Below are 8,091 nucleotides of genomic sequence, written 5' to 3' on the forward strand. Positions count from 1 at the left end.
AAATCTTCATATTTTCATTTTTCTCCCCTCACCCCTTGTGCTCAGACTCCTAGACCTCTCCCTCGTTTCTTTCATTCCAGCCTTTATTTTGCTCTTGGTTGGTACTTTGTCAAACTCAAACGAGAGATACCAGGCCTTCTCCAGGATTTAGCTACTAGGAATCGTGCTGCTATAAACATAGCTATGCATGGATCAGTGTAATATGATGTATTTACCTCTACCTACAAGGGAGATACCTGGGATGTAGAATTTCTAATTTTAGATCTTTGAGAAGTCTCAATACTGATTTCCACAGTGATTGTATTAGTTTACATTCCCTCCAAAAACGTAGGAGGGCTCCTTTTTCACTGCAGCCTTGCCAACATTTGTTATTCTTTGACATCTTGATCATTTCCATTCTTTTTGGTATAAAATGAAATCTTAGTGTTCTTTTAATTTGGATTTCTGTAATAGCTACAGACACGAACATTTTTTCATGTTTGTTGGTCATTTGTATTTCTTAACCTAGATAACTCTTTTAAGTGTGCTCAGTATATAATAACAGTGGACTACAAATTAGTTTAGTGTGGTTTGCTGCAATTATATTTTGTGTATTTTATGTATTTATTTTGTAGTACCTGGAGCTTTTGCACTGAGTTACATTCCCAGACCTATTTTTACTTTTTTTTTTTTTTAAAGACAGCGTCTTGCTAAATCACTAAGTTGCCCCAGATGCCAACTCTGAGTTAATCAAAGGAGAGATTATCATAAGTAAACATATCCTAATCAGGGATACTTCCAAAAGGGACTGGATAATTTCTGGAGAGAGATTTTTCCAGGCATGAGGTGCATGCCTTAATCCCAGAACTCTGGGAGGCTGAGGCAGGAGGATCACAACTTCAAGCACAGCTTGAACAACTTAGTGACAGTGGGAGATTCTGTCTCAAAATTCAAAAAATAATAAAAATTAAAAATGGTAGAGAAATTTAAAGTGGTAAAGACTAGTAGCAAGATATAGCCTCTGTGGGACTTAGAACTGAAATACTTGGAAAACAACTTAATGAAGAAAAAAAGTAGCGTCCCAGGAATCACTAAAGAGCTGACAGGAAAACCAGAAACTATAGAGAAACTGAACACAACACAGCGAAATGAACGAAGCCATCTGGAACACTAACTCCAGTTTTTGTCTCCACAAACACAAGTAGGCCTCGAGAGGGTCAGCAGCCCCGGGGAGAAACAGCAGATCAGCAGCACTAGCCCCAAGAAATGCCCACAATTACTGTAAGAAAATACATGTTTTTTGTTTTTTTTGGTGCAGGGGATTGACCTTGTGCTTGCTGGGCAGGCAGTGGAACCACTGAGCTAAATCCCTGGCCTTAAATGAGTGTTACTGCAAACAACTAAACTTGTGATAATTTGTTATCTGGCAATATAAAGCTAATACTATACACCTAATGGCCATTAATAAGCAAAATTTAATTGCAGCATATTCACCAAGTTAAATGCTATGAAACACTAAGGGACAAATCTTGGAAACATAATAGTGAGTGATATAAACAAACCGAATAATAATTATTTGTTTTCTACATACATGACATTTAAAAAAAGTAGTTTTCAAAAAGCAAGAAGTAAAGCAAACTCATAGGAGCAGTCAACTTGTGGGAAATAGATGGGAGACTAGGATAGGAAAGAAATTCATTAATAGATACAAATTATCTATCATGTTTAAAGATTCTGGGTTGGATAGATGTTAGTTGGTGGTATACATTATTTTATATACAAATTTACATTAATACCATAGACTTTTTGTATATATCAAGTAATATATTAGAAAGAATATAAAAAATTGAGTGGCTTCCTATTTCTCATAGAATATAATCCAAATTATTGGTTAGGTTTTACCGCTCTAAGTAGTCTGGTCAGTGCCTATCTTGTCTCAAGTCTCTCTCTCTTCCTCTCTACTTCAGCTACAATGAGTTCCTTTCTCTTCTAAGCGTATGTCAAGGCTTTTCTTATCCCAAGTTCTTACACATGTTCACACACAAATTCCCTGCCTCTGGCTATTGAGAATGTTGGACTGCCTTGTTCCTTTAATGTTACTCAATATTTAAATTCTTATACAAAGGAGTCTTCTCCTTTTTAAATCATCCTTTTTGATACCTTCACAACTAATTTCTTAGTTTATAACTTCATATATATATATATATACTTTTATGTTTAGTTTTAGAATATTAGATTCTTCTTAATCACTGAATTTCAATTTTCACAAATAATCTTAGGATCAACCATGCAGGTGACTACAGTTTTTGGGAAAAAATGTTATTCACAAAGATCAATTGCATGCTCCATTTTTCTGTGTATTGGCTGGCTTTATAAACATTTTCACAGAAACAAAAACATGTTTAAAGCTATAGACCACTGCATTTTTATTTTAAAAAAGCCATAAACAAACATGCATTTCTGTTTTATCAGGACAACTGGCATAGATGTTTGAATAGAAACTTGAATAGATGATTAAAGCAGTGGCGATTCTAAAACACGACAATCTAAATTAAGCCTTTAAGCTTGAAACCCTTATTTACAGGCACCTGTGAGCAAAGCACATTTATGCAGTTGACTGAATTCATTTGCGTGGGATATTATTAATCCACTCATCACAGGCTCTTTTGCAACAGATATATGGGGTAAGTATTATTAGCAACACTATCAATTTACTTTAATCAGTCCCTTTCTTAGTTTTATTTTGAAGATTTAACCTTCAGCAGCACAATCATGTGCCACAGAAAGAACAGAGCATTTCTGGGTAAACTTGGAGACCTCAAAGGATGCAGTCATTCTTACTTCCCTCAAAGTTGGGCAACTATTAAAGAAGTCAGGACCTATCCAATACAAATAACTGGCAAAGGAAGCTTTTATCTCAAAACACAGAAAATGTTCTTGATTCTTGAAGCAATATGTTTTCATCCTCTTTGTTTTCTGTAAAGACTGTTACTCTCTAAAGAAAGTAAAGCAAGAATACCATATTTTGGGTAGATCTACTGTATAATTACTAGCCTCAAGGCACACACCTTGACCAGTGTGTTTCCTTATCCACGGAAAGAGTGCTGGATGGAAGAAAAAGTCACTTTAAAATAATTGTAGCTTGCACCCTTGACTTGTAAAGCTTAGACACCTAAAGTAGTGAAATCCGGGTGGAGGAGGCAAGAATGCTTTTTTCTCCTCTTTTGCAATATGCAGGCTGTGGGTACAATATGGGAAGCAGCTCTGAAGCCCCTTTCTGGGCTGCTGTGGAGAGCAGGAAGGGTATTTGCAGAGGTAATAAGCGAAACATATATTTGCTCTTCCTTGGCACACAAGTCCTAATGAAGCCTTGTAATTTCTGGAATAAGCAGTGGGGTGCATGCTAATGAGAAAAATTGTGGCTGACAGTTGTTAGGTAGCTTTAGGGTAGGACTGGTCACAAGGGAGACCAAGGTATGATTTGAGGACATTTTCAGCTTCACTGTATATCCACTGTGCGTGGGGTAGAGCCCTAATATCTAACATCCCAGGCTGAGCAGAAGAATTGGCTGTAGGTACAAAGACAGGCATAGGACGAAACTGCCTGACCAAAAGTTTAACCAGAGCCTCCCAGGGCTTTGGGAAAAGCAACTTCTGAGGATATCCTGTAGATGTTGTGAACTGTGCTTTCTGGCATTAGAGCCACAAGGCTTCAAAAGACTAGTTTTATTTCTAAAGCCTCTAGTTCCTGAACGTCTGGTTGAAGTGTTGGCTGGCTGCTCAATGCTTCAATGGTTTTATTGGACAACTTCTGGTTTTGCAGAAAGGTTTCCATTTTCCTTTTATACTAGGCAGATCCCAGTGTTCTTCAGGGATCTTGTGGCCAATTGGTTGAAATGAGACTATAATGCCATTCTGCTGGAATAGGGACACCACGCATGCACTGAAAGATCCCGCCACAGTTCTCATACCTTTTTAAGGACCAATGAGCACTATGTGAATGCTGCACTTACTGTTTTTATGTTCCTGGCACGCATTTATTCTTTTTGGTCCTGGGGATTGAACTTGGGGCCTTGTGCTTGTGAGGCAGGCAGTGGTGGCACCACTGAGCTACATCCCTGGCCCTTGGCATGCATTGTTATAAAGTGCTCTTTTAGGAGAGAAGACAGAAAATGGTCTGCAGGGACCTCCAGGGAGTCCTTCAATTGGACCACAGTAGAATTTCAGTAGGGTTTCCTCATTTTTTCTTATTGTTGGTTTTACAAGACCATCCTGCAGGCAATGCCTCTTAATGTCTGTTAAGCCTTGAGTTGTTGGGCAGGATCTTGCCACAACAGCAGACGGTGCACAGGATGTTGCTCCCCATGGCCACAACTCACTCACCAACAGCTGGTTCAGCTCTCAAGCTACCAGTAGCAGCAGCAGCTCCCTTCTCTGGAGTCCACGGCTACCACCTCCAAGGTTGCTATGATTCTGGGAGACTTTTTCATTTTTTTTTTCCTGTCTTTACCTGCTTATTTTAAGGTTACTTTTAAAGATACTATTTTTAAAAACACACCCTGTATATCTAGAATTTTGAGAAGTCCCTGGCACACATTAGACATTCTGTATATGTCTGATGAACAAATAAAATATCAGATTAGAAGATAAAAAGTTAATGTTCACAAACAACTAACTTATGAATATGGGTAAAATACATAAACATACTTTTAAATGCTCTGCAGTTTTGTTAGATTGTGTCATACCAATGACCTCATTGCACAACTAAAAAGATGAAACAAAATACGCTTTAAAATTATTTTCGATAGCATCGGTTAGTTATAAAAGCAGTGAGGATTTACAGATCCAAGATTCCAGACAGAAAGGAAGACCAGAGATGTAGAGCCCATCATTTGATGCCATTTTTCTTCAAGGCATCTGTGGTAACCAAGAAAATTAAAAAACTGGGTCAAGCTTTGGGATATATGTGTAATGAGGAGGGAATAAAAACCAGAGTTCAGGGCTTGCCAAGAATGAGAAGCTGCAGTAAATACCCAGACTTTCAGCTTGATATGTAGGGCTACAAGAGAATAAGTACCTCTTTAAATGTCATGACATAACTACCTCGAATGCCCCCTCCAAATGGTCTTAGTCCTGACACCAGGAGTGAGAGTGAACCAGAAAAAGACTGATCTGCACAGGATCTAGAGCCCAACTTCAAATTATTTCAGTCTCAACTGCTTTAAAGTATCTGGAATTGCCGGTTTCCTAGCCTAGCTGGCTGGAAGAGGCAAATGCATACATTCTTTGTAAGAATAAGCAGCCAAGAGCCTCAAGTTAGTTTTATGGATTTTCAAGTACATTGTCTAGCATCTAATAAAAACAACTATGTAGACAAGAATGCAAAATATGATTAAAAACTCAGAGAAAAACCAATGGTCGGAATGGAATTATAAAAGAGCCAAAGTTAGACTTTAAAATAGCAATGATTCCTATGAATGGAGAGTTTGCATCTCCAAAAATTCACAGGCTGAAGACCTGATATCTTATTGACTTTTTTTTGGTACTAGGGATTGAACTCAGGCCCTTGTGCTTGCAAGCAAGGTGGTGGAACCACTGAGCCAAAACCCCTGAGGTGGTGGAAACTGAGCCAAAACCCCTGCCTCCTAATATCTTAATGATACTTGTAGGTAGGAGTTTTGAGAGGTAATTAGAACATGAAAGTAGATCCTCTGTTAATAGGACCAGTGCTCATACTGAAAGAGACATGAAGAGATAATCTTTCTGTCTTTTATCTCTCCTCTGTCTATCTCTCCCTCCCACCCTCTCCCTCCCTCTCTTTATCCCGTGAGGATACAGCAAAAAAGTCACCATTTGCAAACCAGGAAAAGGGCCAAGAACCAAATCAGTCAGCATCTTGATTTTGGACTTAGCTTCCAGAACTGTGAGAAATAAATTTATAAATTTAGCCTATAGTTTAGTCATTTATTTTACTTTTTTGGCAGGCTGAACTAACTGACACAATGATTAATATGTTCAAGAAATTGGAGAATAAGGCTGGGGATTTTGGGCAGAGAAGTAAAAACCTACACAAATAAATAGAAATTCTGAGGGGGGTGGAAGGAAATACCTAAAAGAAACTCTTTAACAGTAGATTAGAAGTAAAGACAGATAAAGCAGAAGATAAGATCTCTTGAATTAAGCACATAAAATATCTTAACTGAGGAGGATGCAAAATATAGCAAAAAAGCATAAGAGATTATGAAATACACTGGAGTGAAGAGAGCAAATACTATGATTTTTCTCTTATAAATGGTGTTTTACCTCTTTTCTTGCCATAACACTGATATTTTCAGACAAATGTATAAATTTGCTAAGAAATAATTTATGACCCCTTGAAATGGTACCACAATGAATATTACTGGAAAAAAGCAAGCCCCTGTCTCAAAGGAAGAGATTAATCTATGATACAAATAACACTTAAATAAATGAACACTATTGTGCTTTTCACCTTTCCCGGGTGTTTCCAAGTTGTACTATAGGTTGCTGGTTTGGGTGTTGTCCATCAGCTGAACTCTCAACAGGAACAGGCTGTGGTGTGATTTCTGATTTCTCAAGAGGCTGTTGATTTCTGCAAAATCATAATAAAATTAAATGTTTATATTATTATACAACAGTGTCCTCCTAAAATCAGTGGTGACCATCATCTTCAAATCCTTCTTTGTACTTTTAGCTCACCTATACATACACCTTAAATCATCAGAGAATTGAGAAAGAAAATTATACAGTGAAAAATCCTGAGAGAAGCTCTCTCTCTTTTTTTTTTTTTGTACCAGGAGTCAAACTCTGGTCCTTACAATTGCAAGGCAGGTAGTGGCACCACTGAGCTAAATCTCTGGCCCAAGAAGCTCTGTTTTGATTCTTCCTACTAAGCTCCTGGGCAGCAGGGATGGAAAAGGAGAGGACTCAAAAGAAACAGAAGAGAAAGTATTTGAATTCAGATCTCTCTTGCAACCTTCATAGTCAAATCTCTGTCTCTCAGGTGCTTCAGTTTTTTTTTAAAGGAATATAAAACTACTTATTGACTACTGCTCTCCATTATTTATAATAAAGTAAACAATATACAGAAAGAGAACATTCTACTACAAAGTTATTTTTCTAGCTTCTGTTGAAACAGTAACCTGAATACTGAAAAGATTGAGCCTACATGTAAGGAACAAGTTGGAGTCAAGAAATACATATAGGTCAATAATTTAAATTATAAGTTTGCTCACTCATTTATTCTAGCAGATTGGAAATTGTAACCATCTCTAGCAACTCAGTAGGTTTCCATGAGCCGAGTCTTAGACATCCACAAATCCTGACTTTGAGTACAGATTTCAACTTGTCGTAAGGGAATGGGTCATGAGGAATCTTTAATGTTCCCTTAAGAAGTCTTCCTTAGATAAATGAAACAAACCAGGTTTTGACTAGTTACCTTATTTGGGTGGGGAAGTTGTTGGTAGTGATACAATTTTTCTTTTCAGAAATTTTGCAAGCAAATGGCTGTATTTTTGTGACTAAAGACACAGATATGGATTCTGATATGGCTGCTTTGAAAATACCCACTTTGTCCAATTAGCCACAGAATCATCTATTTAACTTGAAAGGTTATGCCTTCAGGAAAACTTTCAATTTAACTGTGATTTATTTCTTATGTTGCTCAGAATAATGACACCTCAAACATGGGTTTATCAACCATAGTTTTTGTTTTGGTGAATGTTTAAAAAAAGCAAAACCATTTATACAAGTATTTTATTTATACACATATAAAAAAAACTCAGAATGATTCTTAAGCATGTGAACTAAAAATGAATTCTGTTTGAGTTTGACTATTTATAATTTCCCCAATATTTAGAAAAGCAGAGGAAATATATCAGGCTATCAATGCTGTTTTCTGTTAAAGGAAACACTTGCAGAAAGCTTTTTATTTGTTCAAAGTAACCAGTGCTATTCATACAAAACAAAGAAAACCCAACAACTTCCACAAATACTATGTTCCAAACCAACATAATAAACTTGGTTTTCATTAGAATATTTTTTTCAGACTAGTACATAAAAATAAGACCCATATTTTACATATATATATATATT

Source organism: Fukomys damarensis, unplaced genomic scaffold (assembly GCF_012274545.1).
Source record: "Fukomys damarensis isolate Sample0158 unplaced genomic scaffold, DMR_v1.0_HiC HiC_scaffold_73632, whole genome shotgun sequence".
Classification (NCBI taxonomy): Eukaryota; Metazoa; Chordata; class Mammalia; order Rodentia; family Bathyergidae; genus Fukomys; species Fukomys damarensis.